We start from the raw sequence: 13,683 nt of genomic DNA on the forward strand, positions 1-13,683 counted from the left end.
GCTAATACTTCTCCAGCACCTGTCATGTGCTGGTGCTTCTTTGTGAACAGAACCAAATCCCTGTCCTCATGAAGATGACATTCTAGTGGACATAAGAAATGATAAACGCAGAAGCAGATCCAGGTCAGGACACATGAGTGCTGTCTACTTTGGAGTGCACAAGGTGAGATCCTTTGGGAAGGAATGTATGATACAGGAAAATGTGGGGGAGAGGATGGCCGTATCCCAGGTCTTATTTGGGTCCCTGTGATGCACCTCGTGATGTGTGGGTCCTTGGTTTGCACAGGAACGAATCCAAGAGAGAGCCACAATTCAGTAAATGTAGATTTACTCAGAGAGATATATACTCCACAGACAGAGTGCGCTGTTTCAGAAGGCAAGAGAAAGGCCATGAGGCGTGAGGGTTGGGTGCTCCAGTTTAAAGTAAAAGTAGATACACACTCCACAGACAGAGTGTGGGCTGTCTCCCTCAGCAGAGAGAGCAGCCACGAGGTGTGGTTGTTAGTTTTTATGCACTCAGTATCTTCATATGCTAATAAGTGGGAGGAATATTCCAACCGCTTTGGGGAAGGTGTTGCGATTACCAGAAATTGGGCCACCACTCACCCTTTGACCTTTCATGGTCAGCCTTGAACCTGTCCTGGCACCTGTAGGAGTGCCATTTAGCATCCTGCTGTATTTCAGTGAGTGTGTATTGAAGCTCAAGATCTACTGGGAGTTGACTTTTCCACCGTCTCGGTGCTAATGGCTGTGCCATTCTTTTAATGTCTGTGCCCTGCCCCCTTCCCTCCTGTCTCATGAAGGAGCTCTGGACTGATTGCACAATTGCAGAGCAGGGGACAGAGTGGAAAGAACTTTATAAGTGGAAGGTGGAAGGCAGTGTTGGTAGTAGAATTCTCAAGTCAATTATAAAGTAAGGGTCTTCTGTTTGCTGGGGGTACCTGGTGTCACATTAGGGAGCTGTGAGCCTTGGGGACTTCAGTGAGTGGGTGTCTCACTGTGTATATTGTGTTGCTTCTTAGGCGTCCCGAGGACAGTTGGCTTATAGGTGACCCATTCACTCAAGCAGGGGTCTCTTTGGGGATTTTCTGCACTTGAGGCTAACATGGGTCACATGGGGGGCAGGACCGGCCAGTCACAGCTTGGTCCACAGTCACCTAGTGCCCTCGCGGCTTTTATCCCATGGATGTGTCACCTCCCCCTCGAAGGGGACAAGGGCACAAGTGGTGGGGCAGCTTCTCAGTGGTGGAGGCATTGCTCTCCAGACCCAACACTCAACAGCATGGACCCCTGGTGTTGGCCACAGTCTTGGCTAGATGAGGCTGTTGGGTAGCTGAGCTCATGAGACGTGGGTGCCATGCTTCCACTCTCACCAAGAGCTCTACTTTTGAAGGTTCTGGTCAGACAGCCACAAATACTCCCTAGCCCATAAACAAAGAACTGTCCCTTTCACTCGGGGAAGGGCACACAGAAGGAGAACGGATCATCCGGAGAGCAGGAGAGGCCAAATCAGTCCTGCCATCAGGGGTCTGACAGACGAGCAAGCTCAGTTCCTCTTACTAGTTGTTTACTTGGGGGATCTGGGGTATTTTGGTGACCTGCAAGTGTCAGGAAATAGTACACGAGGGCTTTGTAGATTTTCTGGTCCGGTGTTAACTCACCCCATTGTAGCTGTTGTGCAAGGAAACAAAACTTGGTGGACAACAGGCCATGGCCCCTGCTCCCTGGTGGAGCCAGGAGATTACAATGTTAAGAATGACTGCGGGGGCATCATTTCTATGTTGAGAGGCCAGATGGCCTTACATATCTCTCATGCTGGATGTCTAAGTCGCAAAGGGAAACTGGATTTCATCCAGCTCTCCAGCCAAGGAGGAGACCACAAGTGGCCTCCCCCACCAACTGTGAGCTCTTTGCCTCCACTGACAGCAGCATCTATAGCAAAAACCTGGGCTGCCACCTGCGTTTCCATGTAAACATCCGAGTAGCCACAGCAATGGCCTCGTGAGCGATGGTGTGCCCAAGGAAGCGCTGTGTGGGACGGAGGGAGGAGTGCCGGGGTCAGACACCGGGCGGGCGGGCAGGCAGTGAGGGCATCTGTGCAGCGCAGGTGCCATGGAACTGAGCCAAAGGGAGGCTGGTTTTGGAGCAGGGAGCCTGGGCAGTGCCGTGTTGTTCGTAAGAAGATCCTGGGCTCTGGATCCAAGAAGTCATTGGCTTGATTCCTGATCCCAACCCTCATCTTGGGCAAATGTTTGAAGCTTTCTGTGACTCTGTTTCTTGGTGTCCTAAATGGGGACAATAGTAGCAATTACCTCTGAGAGTCAGGAGCGCCTTTATAGATGTCATTTCATTACACTCACAGCAGCCCACGAGCACGGTGCTAGGTCCCCCGTTTTACACGTGGCAGACGAGTAACTTAATCAGTAATCACGCAGCTAAGAATGGTCATAATCAGCATTTGAATTTGATCCCTGTGTCCAGATAATTTCTATTCTCACTGAGTATTACTGGAAAACTAGTAAAGTCAGAACAAACACTGCTGGGAAGTGGGTGCTTGAAATATGTTTGTCGTCTTCGCTATTGGGGAGTTTTGAGTTCACATTCCTCACAGCACTTCCGAGGCTCCCTGCGTCTCCGGCTGCCCCTGGTGGGGTCTACAGGGCTCTGGGCAGCTTCTCCTTGTTCTCTAACCCCAAGGCTCTCTGCTCTCTGCAGGTTGATTCTCAACCCTGACTGCTCGGTAGAGCTAATGTCTAAAAACAAAAAAAGGTGGGGACGGTATGGCTCAGTGGTAGAGCACGTGCTTAGCATGCAAGAGGTCCTGGGTTCAATTCCCAGTACCTCCATTAAAATAAATAAAGCTCAATACTCCCCACAAAAAGGAAAGAAGTATTTAAAAAATAATAAACAGTACAAAGGCCCCACTCCAGGCTGTGGTGCACTATTTTTGAAAGGCTCCCAAATTCTTCCCATATGCAGGAGGGTGAGAGCTATCCCTATACACCTCTTGTGAGCTTGTCCACTCACACCCATTAGCCTCTTGAAACAGAAAAACTACTTGGCTCAGCCTAGAACTTTCTCCCGATTTCTAGACTTTTATTTGCCTACTGCACATCTCTCCTGGAGCACACAGGCACCCAGCCAGAACTGAATCAGTTGTCTCCTCTCATGACTTGCCCCTCTTCCTGCCCTTCTTTTTTTTTTAATTTTTTATTCATTTATAATCATTTTACAATGTTGTGTCAAATTCCAGTGTTCAGCACAATTTTTCAGTCATTCATGGACATATACACACTCATTGTCACAATTTTTCTCTGTGATTTATCATAACATTTTGTGTATATTTCCCTGTGCTATACAGTATAATCTCATTTATCTATTGTACAATTTTGAAATCCCGGTCTATCCCTTCCCACCCTCTAACCCCCTGGTAACCACAAGTCTGTATTCTCTGTCCATGAGTCTATTTCTGTCCTGTATTTATGCTTTGTTTTTGTTTGTTTGTTTGTTTTTGTTTTTTAGATTCCACATATGAGCGATCTCATATGGTACTTTTCTTTCTCTTTCTGGCTTACTTCACTTAGAATGACATTCTCCAGGAGCATCCATGTTGCTGCAAATGACATTATGTTGTCGGTTTTTATGGCTGAGTAGTATTCCATTGTATAAATATACCACATCTTCTTTATCCAGTCACCTGTTGATGGACATTTAGGCTGTTTCCATGTTTTGGCTATTGTAAATAGTGCTGCTATGAACATTGGAGTGCAGGTGTCATCCTGAAGTAGATTTCCTTCTGGATTCAAGCCCAAGAGTGGGATTCCTGGGCCATATGGTAAGTCTATTCCTAGTCTTTTGAGGAATCTCCACACTGTTTTCCACAGTGGCTGCACCAAACTGCATTCCCACCAGCAGTGCAGGAGGGTTCCCCTTTCTCCACAGCCTCTCCAGCATTTGTCATTTTTGGATTTTTGAATGACGGCCATTCTGACTGGTGTGAGGTGATACCTCATTGTAGTTTTGATTTGCATTTCTCTGATGATTAGTGATATTGAACATTTTTTCATGTGCTTTTTGATCATTTGAATGTCTTCCTTGGAGAATTGCTTGTTTAGGTCTTCTGCCCATTTTTGGATTGGGTTGTTTATTTTCCTCTTATTGAGTCATATGAGCTGCCTATAAATTTTGGAGATCAAGCCTTTGTCGGTTTCTCTTGCAAAAATTTTCTCCCATTCCATAGGTTTTCTTCTTGTTTTATTTCTGGTTTCCTTTGCTCTGCAGAAGCTTGTAAGTTTCATTAGGTCCCATTTGTTTATTCTTGCTTTTATTTCTTCTAGGAGAAAATTTTTGCAATGTATGTCAGATAATGTTTTGCCTATGTTTTCCTCTAGGAGGTTCTTGCCCTTCTTATTTCACAGAATGGCACTATTATTTAGACACTGCCAAAGCCAGAAAGCTGGCCGGCATCTTTGACCTCTTCCTGCCCTTCCATCACACCTGTGGCCAATCCGTCCACCTGCTGAAATGTTTTCTTCTCTCTCCTCCTGGCAGGGCCTCAGCAGGACTTCACATGAACCTGCCAGTAGTCCTCCCTGACACTATCTTGTCTCTTTCTAGATCACTTTGCATGTCTCCTCTACCTTGGAGGCACACAGAGTCCTTTGTGATGTGCACCTGTGATCTCTCCACCTGGTTGCCTCATCTGCCTCCCACACCCTGTGCTCGCTTGTAGACTATTTGCAGTTCCTGGAAGGGACCTGGCTTTGTTTGGCCTCCCTCCTTTGCATGCACAACTCCCCAGGGAGAAATGGCCTTAACATTATACGTTCACCTGATCACTTCTAGGGCATCTCAGATCTCACAACTGTGGTTCCCTCCTCTGGGAGAGCCTTGGCTACAGTTCCGGCTCTCTGCCCCGAGCACCCTCTGCTGACTGTTATCCAAGCCCTCTTTACACGCCTTCTCAGCCATCACTTCATGATGAGTCCTGTGCACCTAGGAGCTCCCGGAAGCAGGGACTGTGTCTTTTTCCTCTTTATTCTCAGAGCATTGTAGAGACTCAGGTATAACGGTGGAGGGCACAGTGGTTATTCTGCAATTTCTCTAGAGTTGGAGCCTAGGGGTAACAGTCTGTTGGGAAGAAGGGCTTAGGGGATTTACCCTGAAGCCACATTTTCAATTAACATTTCATGTTGTTTTTGTCTACTATTTAAACTTACGAGTCTTAAAACACAATGACGATTTCTAAAAATTACTTTACCGATGATTGAGAAAAATGGCAGTTTTCCATACTTAAGAATATTATTTTAAGTTTGTGTGACTGGGGTGGTGGAAAATAGAAATGCAAGGGCTACTAAAGCATTCTCATCCCCTTCCCCACCCTCAGGTCCTTTGGACAGAAGAGACAGAGGGATGTGAGGAGAAGGCTTGGAGGGTGCACCGTGCAGTGCTTTTAAATTGTGACAGTTACTTGTGCTTTTTTTTACTTTTTTTAATGGAGGTAATGGGGCTTGAACCCAGGACCTTGTACATGCTTAGCACGTGCTCTATCACTGAGTTATACCCACCCTTCCCCCCGATATTTGTGTTTTTAGAGGGCATAATGTGCTGGTAGCAGGTACTTTAGCGTCAGACACAGTCACCTGCCTCTGACCATCACGTTAATACCTTTCCCTTGAGCTAGAGAGCTAGTCTGTTTCCAAAAGTTCAATAAATTATCTACATATTCTTTTTTCTTAAAAAAGGTATTAACTCATTTTTTTCTTTAGTATCGCCTATAAATAAAATGTGATTTTATTAACCATTTACCAAAGTGTTAAGTGTAATAAATATTAAGTACAGATTTCTGAAGCATCAGTCATCACTGAAGATCCACATTCTGCTGTTCTGTCTCTCTGTTAGTCACCTTACTTTTGGAGTTCTGGAAGCGGCGCCAGGCAGAACTTGAGTACAAATGGGACACGGTTGAGCAGGAAGAACAAGTCCGGCCAGAATAGGAGGCGCGGTGTCCCCATGTGGATATAGATGAGATTACCCAGGAAAAGCGGGCGCTGTTTAGATGCACTTGAGTCTGTTTACTTCTGGACTTGTCAGCCTTGGCTGCATGTTGGAATCACCAGGGGACCTTAAAAAATGTTGGTGCCTGGATTCCATCACTGCAAACTCTGATGGTACTTAGTGGCCTCCGGTGCATTCTGGCATAGGGAAGTTTTTAAAGCTCCTCTGGTTATTCTAATGTGCAGCCAAGTTGAAGAAGCACTGCCTGGAATGGTGGACACAGAAGAGAAATGAGGTCCTTCCTTCATATTAACTGTAAAAAGGGGGAAAAGAAAAAGACTGGTAAAACTGTATATGAAAAGAGGCATTGATTTGTATCCTTTCATAACACCAATAAAAAATGCAAAATATAAATTAGCTGCAATGACATAGATGTAGAAGGAAAGACAAATTGGTTTTTATAGTTGACTCCCATTTTTTTACATGCGCCTTCATTATTGAGGCCTCCTTTTCATCGTAGACTAGGTGCCCCTTTGTCTTGAACTAAGTCCCGGTCACTGCTCCCCCTTCCTATTGGGATGTGCACAAAGAAGCATGGCTCTCATCCTAAAGTCAGAGAAAGGGTAGAGGAAGCAGGGAAACATATGTTGAGGTGCCATCAGTGTTTGAGCAGTGTTTGACCTAGTCATTTTACATAATTGGAAATGTAAATTTATTGCTGCCACTCCTGCTGCAAAATTAAAAAAGTAAAACTGTATATCTTTGTATCAACATTCCAGAGCTATGAAAAGATGATTTTTGAGTCATTTGTATTATTGCTTCTTTCCATCAGCTGAGATAATTTAGAGCTGATGGTGCTTGCAGTCAGCAGCAGCAGGAGAGTAGGTTGTGAGCATGAATAACTCTTGGGGAAAAAATGCTTTTACTAGGAGTATCTGAAAATGTCTCCAAATATAGATTTAATAAATTGAATCACAGATCTACAGAATGTTGGCACTGAAAAGATATGGAGGGAGCAAGTCAAACTCCTCTTTTTATAAATGAAAAAAAATGAGGTTCAGCTACCAATAGAAAGTGACATTTGTCTTTTACAATGTAATAAGCTTCTAATAATCCCCATTATGAATAGTTCCCATTGTTTACAACTGAAGATGGGTGTAAAAGCATATGTTGGTGAAAGACTGTACATTCAGAGATGAAAGCTGAATCTTAGACAAAATTAGATGTTCATAATGCTTTTGAGTCCTGAAAAACAAAAACTTATCATATTGACAGCATACAAAAAATACTGAAGAAAAGTTTTTTGGTCATTTAAACTGCCAAGTTTAAATTTAAATTTGCAAGCTAATAAGTTTAAATTTTCATTGGAACATGCTTGTTGAAAAATTGAAGATGAAGACTCATTTAACTTTATCGTTCTTCCTTATTTAAAAAATTGCCTTATTATTTTTTTTTTAGTTTCTTATTTGAAGTATTTTACTTTACTTGTGAAAGCATGCTCCATTGTTTAGAGAGGCCAGCGTTGTGGTAGTGAGATCTTGGGAATGAAGTTGCCTAAATTCATATTTGAACACAGCAGCTTGCTTCCTGCGTGATCTTGGACAACTTAACTTCTCTGTGCCATAGTTTCCTATAAAATATGAATAAGAGTGTTGCTTCTTCATGACAGTGGTAAGGACGGGTCGAAGTAATGTATAGAATCTACTTGGAAGGCTTCCTGGCACAGAGGAAGGGCCATGTACTTAGTTACAGCTATTATTATACTATATCTGGTTTTATAATCCAGTTAAATCTTGATTCTTACTGATTTCATCTCTTAAAAAATTCTAAATATAAACTCTAAAATGGAAACTCTTCAACTTCATATTTGTAGCTAATTAACACATAAAGCTCAACCAAGAAACACACAGTGGACACCAGTTAGCTGCAGACACCTGTGATACTTTCTGTCCTGCACAGACTCTAAGCTGTCACTACCTTCACTTCTGAAATCAAAGGCAAGCTAAGGAATAGAGCTTTAAATCTTGGCCTCGTCAGGTGCTCAGACCATGGCAGGGAAACAGTTTACTGTTCACATGTGCATTTTCAAAAACTAGTATTTAAACGAACACTGTACATATTTTGTTGTGTGTTTGACATCATTAACAGGAAAGAAAAGGAACAAAAAACAGGAAAAAACCCATGCATTCACAAACAAGGAGGCTATGTCTTAAAATTTTTTTTTATATTATTTTTAGGATTTAGTGACCAGTTAGGAGAAATATCATTTCATTGTTGTAATCCCTTGATTGACTAAACTTGTTTTTTAATTAGGAAGAAGAGCGTGTTCCCTTTACCACCTGGGGATAGTGTATACATATAACCCTTTGTGCAAGTGCTCTTTTGCTGGGTAAGAACCTGCCACAGACTTTTAAAATCTAATGTGAAATGCTGAGAAAACTGAAAGTCAAGCTGGGAACTATGTAGTCTCATAGAGAAAACTTTTTCCAGAGAACATCTGAGCCAACGCAGGGCACCGCTCTGGAGGTTCCACAGTCTCTTCTGCTCACAGTGCTTTCCCAATTCTTTTCACCTCATTTGTTCAAATCAGATCAGTGGTTTAGGATTCTCCAGGGTCTGATTAAGAGACCAGATGGAGGCATTAAGATTTCTAAAATTTTCCAAGTGTAACAACCAAGGTAAAATGTCTAAGAATAGCCTAACAAAAGGATAGTAGGAACTATCAAAAAATAAAAGTAAAAACTACTGAAAGATATAAAAGGTGCTTTAATCACACGATTCTAGATTAAAAGACCATATCTCCAAAATATCAGAAGTTATAAAATTGATTTGGGTTTATTGTGAATAAAATCATATTAGTAATATAATAATTAATAAGATAATGAGAGTTTTACTAGTTCAAGAATAGCCAGATTAGAAAATAGGGCAGGAAGTCCAGATATGGGCTCTGATATCAATAATAATTTAATATAAGAGATGGAAGGCATTACAAATCAGGGAGATAAATAAAGGTTATTCAGTGAATGGAACACTTGTTAGCTACTTGGGGGGAAAAGAAAAGATTGAAATCATACAGTGAACCATATATTGTGATAAATTCCAGAAACATTTAAAAAGTAACACAATTAGAAAAAAAACTAGAAATAAATATGGATGAGTATACAACCTCTAGATGAACAGTAAGTTTCAGAGGAAAGTATACAAAGATTTCCATGCATCAGAGCATCCTAATTTTAAACAAAACACCAGAGAATGTTATTTGTTTACAAATCCAACAAGGGGCTAATTCCTTCAATACATAGAGAGTTCAGAACACTTCAAAGGTAATATCAAAATATCTCAGAAGCGTAGAAGGCAGAGAAGATGAACACACATTCACAAAAGAAAAAATTGATGGCACACTTCAATGGTAATTCACTCAGTGCACATCAAAATGAAATAGTTTTCCACCTCTCAAGTGACACAGCTCTGTTTATGGGGATGAAATGCCAGTGATCACCAATCCCATGCCTAGGTTACTGGATAATTTTTGTGAAGTATGGTTGATTTACAATGCTGTGTTAATTTCTGGTGTACTTCTCAAGCCTTCTTAGAAAGCAGTCTGGCAGTTGATATCGAGTCAAAAATATTCATATGTTTTAATCCACTAATTCAGCTTTGAAAAACTTTTAATCAGGAATTATTTCAAAATGGCAGGGAAAAGTCAGTATGGTTGCAAGTCACAGACATACTTTTATATGTGTATATATATATATATAAAATCTCAGCCAAAATATTCTTCCAACTCTTCACAAAGTAGAATAGTATGCAGTCATGAAAAAGTGTGTCCATGAAAATATTTTATGACATGTCAAAGTGTTATGCTTATGATAGATTGGAGAATTAAATTAATATATAAAATGATTTGTAATATACAAACAATGCACCGTTCTGAAGGAATTATGTCTATAGGTCGAAGCATTATTCTTATATTATTTTTTATTCATTTTCAGAGTTGGAGTCTTTTGATTGTAGGTGACAAAATCAATCTCCAATGTGTTTAAACGACAACCAAAAAATGAGGATCCATGGGATTTATTGGTTCCTGTAAATGAAAACCTCAGGTCTGAGGTCTGGCTTCAGTCAAGGAGAGATACCCTAGCCCAGATGATGTCAAGGGCTGCTTTTGTCCTGTCTTCATTCTGTGTCCAAAGATGTCTCAGCATGATGCTTCTAGGCACGCAGCATCCCAGATCATCCATCCAAACCAAGACAGGTCTCTTTTGGCAGCTTCCTCTCTTGATAGAGGAAGCTTATGATTCACATGGGCATCAGCATGTATCTCCTCACATAATAGTGGCTCTTCCTGAGTTATTTGTCAATTCTCCAATCATGTGCGAGGCCAATAGAATGAGGGGTATTATTTGTCTTAAACCAACTGAGATCTACTTCTGGTGCTTCAGAAAGAGTGGGTCAATCGAGGTTAAATCACAGGACTAAAAACAAAAGGGAGGTTATTTATCCTAAAGCCAGTTCTGGGTCCTCTTCTAAGACTGGGGACAGATCCAGGACAGCAGTTCTGTCCACTACTGAGCACTTTCAAATTTTCTTTAATGAGCAAATGTTAAATTTATGATCAGAAAAGATGATAAGTAAGAAGAAACTTGACGAAGGGGAATGGAAAGCTTTCCTGTTTCTTAAGAAATAGTGAACCCATTAAGTGCTTGGAAGAAAAATGGAAATGTGTCAAGTTTGTAAAAGTTCTGAAATGAATTAGAATTGATTTTACAGACCATGTAGGAGACAGTGATATACAGTTAGTGTGTCTTTGGGCTGTTTGAGTATTTCAGTACTTTCACTTAATAGCTGCTTCATTTGGGGCAAATTGCAACATCTCCACGTGGCTCTATTTCCACATCTGTAAAAGAGATATAATATTACCTTCCCCACAGGGTGATTGTGAGGATTTTTAAAAATAGATGTGTGCTGAAGCAATAGTAAGCATTTAAGCATTCTTAAATATTATGTTTACTTAATACATAATTAAAAAATTATTATGCAAGCTTTTAAAAAATGCTTACTATTTAAATGACCTATATGTGCTGTACAAGAGAGGAAGGCTTAATATACCTTCTATAATACATTTTTCTCAGCCTTAACTAATTTTCACATTTAATCACACACACACCAAAAAGTTATTCCTTTCACAAGCATGAAGACTTAACTGTGAAGAAAAGGACGATGAAAGAGAGTAGAGGAGAAAATAAAATGCTTTCTCTACAAACTGATGGCTTAAAAACTAAGAAAAACACCTTTTTAAGACTTTGGTCACCGTATTCATAGCTTATACTTAGGTAGAGTTTTTCACATGCCTGCGGTTAATGTTCCAATTGTTTTCACAATTAGTAAATAATTGACTCATCACAATAGTCCTATAAATTGCTATTCTTATCCCCCCATTATATGGGTGAGGAGATTGAAGCCCCTAGAGGTTAAGAAGTTTGCACAAGGCCGGACAGCTAGCATCGGAGCTGGGATCCAGATGCAGGAGTGTGGCTCCAGGAGGGGCTTTTAAACACTCCCACTGCTCTCCCCTGCAGGTGCAAGCCAGCCGCCCGCTGTTACTGTAAATAACATGATGTGGTTCACTTAGTCCTGAAATTCACATTCTTTGTAGCTTTCTCTCTGGGGCAGCCAGCAGGAGCAGCCAGGGACACTGAGTACATGCTTCTGGACTATGACCAAGAACGTAGATGGAAGGAAAACTGTTTAAAAATGGGATCTTTAATGTGCATTCTTCAGTGGCCAGAAAAAAACCTGCCTAGTGAGGAACTGAAACCCTATTAGCCACGTGCAAATTAGGCTTCAGACACCCCCGCTGCCCTTGGGTCCACACAGTCAGAACTACAGTGGATCAGGGACATGAAACTTGTGCAAATGCAGGGAGTAGGAATACCTGCCATTTTAAGATCTCAAGGAGTATGAAAAGCATGTGAAGCTTTCATCAGCAGAGACCTGCTGTCACTTCCACTCTTTCCCTCAGGGCATGTCCACAGCTTCACTGGTTCTATTCAGAATGAAGACGACAGCTAGCACCTGCTGACCCCTGAATCAGTGATAGGTTCTCCCTTGAAAGGAAGCATATCCCCTTCATGGGTTACAACTAGTTCATAACCAAAGTAATTCTACAGATGTAGAAGGGATACTTTCATTGGTTCTGCTATCACAGACTTCCCTCCAAAAGAACATGCCACCAGTTACCCCATTTTCACCCATTAAAATATACTTAACAGGCTTCCTTCTTTAGTGCAGTTTTAGGTTTACAGAAAAATTCACAGAAAGTGGAGTTCCCATATATTCCCTATGCCCTGCACACAGCTGCTCCTGCTGCCAGCGTGTTACATTAGTGGATGCAGTCATTCTTTTTGACATCTTCCATCCCTCCTCCACTAAAATTTAACATGCCTGATATTCACGTCTCTTATGGCATTTACGTGCGATTTATATCACTTCTCACGTTTATGTGAAGTTTACAACACATGCATGTTTTCTGTTTAAGCTGGGTTGGGGGCAAGTTTTCTGTGTAAAAATACGATCATTTGTGAGTCTCATGCTGCTGGGTTTTTGGGTTGTCAGGTCCTGTTGACCGTTGCTTCAGTTATTTGGATAATTGTCTACGGACTTTCAGTGTTCATTGCATTTTCTGCAAAACTTCCCAAGAACCTGAATGGAACAGACCCAATCCAAAAGTACCTGACTGTGCAGGTGGGCCATGCCCATCACTGCTTCCCTCATCAGTTTTATCATCATGGTGACCCTGAACGCCATATATGAGAAAGTGGCAATCATGATGACTGACTCTGGTAAGCTCCTCCAGCAGCTGAGATAATTTCTACACCAGTTTTAGAACCAGGTCAAAAGAGAGACTATCTTTTAGGCACTTCAATTGCAGTACATTATAGTCTTTAGTTAACTTCAAGTGCAAACCTATTTTCTCTAGCCTATATGAGAAGTGAATTAGCTCCATTTTTGCATTAGTAAAAGGGACAAAGGAAGCTTTAGAATGTCCAAGCTCTGGGTAAATATGTCAGTGCTTAATAATAATTTCAATTACATTAGATAATGTACCCTACTGTTGAAAGTAAATAGTCTCTGTATTGCAAATAAGTGGAAGAGGGTCGTGGCTCCAGTGGCAGATTTGCTTGTGCGTTACGGAGAGGATAAGTAATTACACTGTTATGTGTCTTCCCCCCATGCTTTTCCTGTTAGTGTAGCTCCATTCTCATCAGCTGTGGCTTCTATAATAAATGTTTCTTCTCTCTGGCTTGTATCCCACCCAGCAGCTTAGCAGCCTAAGTTAAGTGCTTCCCACACATTGCATGTGGCTGGGTGATTCTCCCAGTGGTCTGCTCAGTGGTCATATTCTGAAAATACTAAGACCAATTCAAATTCTGAACTAGGAGGATGACCCGTTTTATGTTCCCCAAATGCTTCTAGCAAGTTGCCCCGTGTTTTGTTTGTCTTCTTCAATAGTCCTACCTTACTGCCGTTCAGGGAGACAAGAGAATATTATTTAGCAGGATGTTTAGAAGTAGCTTTCTTTCAAATAACACCTGACAGAGGACAGTTCTTGCCCATTGGATACTGTTGTGCTTATAAATTTTAAGGAACGGGTGATTTTTTTTTTTGCCTTGTGGGATATTGCGT

The 13,683-nt window shown here is 41.4% G+C and overlaps 1 long non-coding RNA gene across 1 annotated transcript in view; it reads left to right on the forward strand.

Moving 5' to 3' along the window:
- Positions 1–5,996, forward strand: part of LOC140699158 (uncharacterized) — a 28,585-nt gene extending 22,589 nt beyond the window's left edge. The window contains exon 4 of the long non-coding RNA XR_012077159.1: positions 5,902–5,996. This is a non-coding gene — a long non-coding RNA (uncharacterized lncRNA). The remainder of the gene's footprint in view (positions 1–5,901) is intronic.
- The last annotated feature ends 7,687 nt before the right edge of the window (positions 5,997–13,683 follow it).

The sequence above is a fragment of the Vicugna pacos genome, chromosome 11 (genome assembly GCF_048564905.1).
Source record: "Vicugna pacos chromosome 11, VicPac4, whole genome shotgun sequence".
Classification (NCBI taxonomy): Eukaryota; Metazoa; Chordata; class Mammalia; order Artiodactyla; family Camelidae; genus Vicugna; species Vicugna pacos.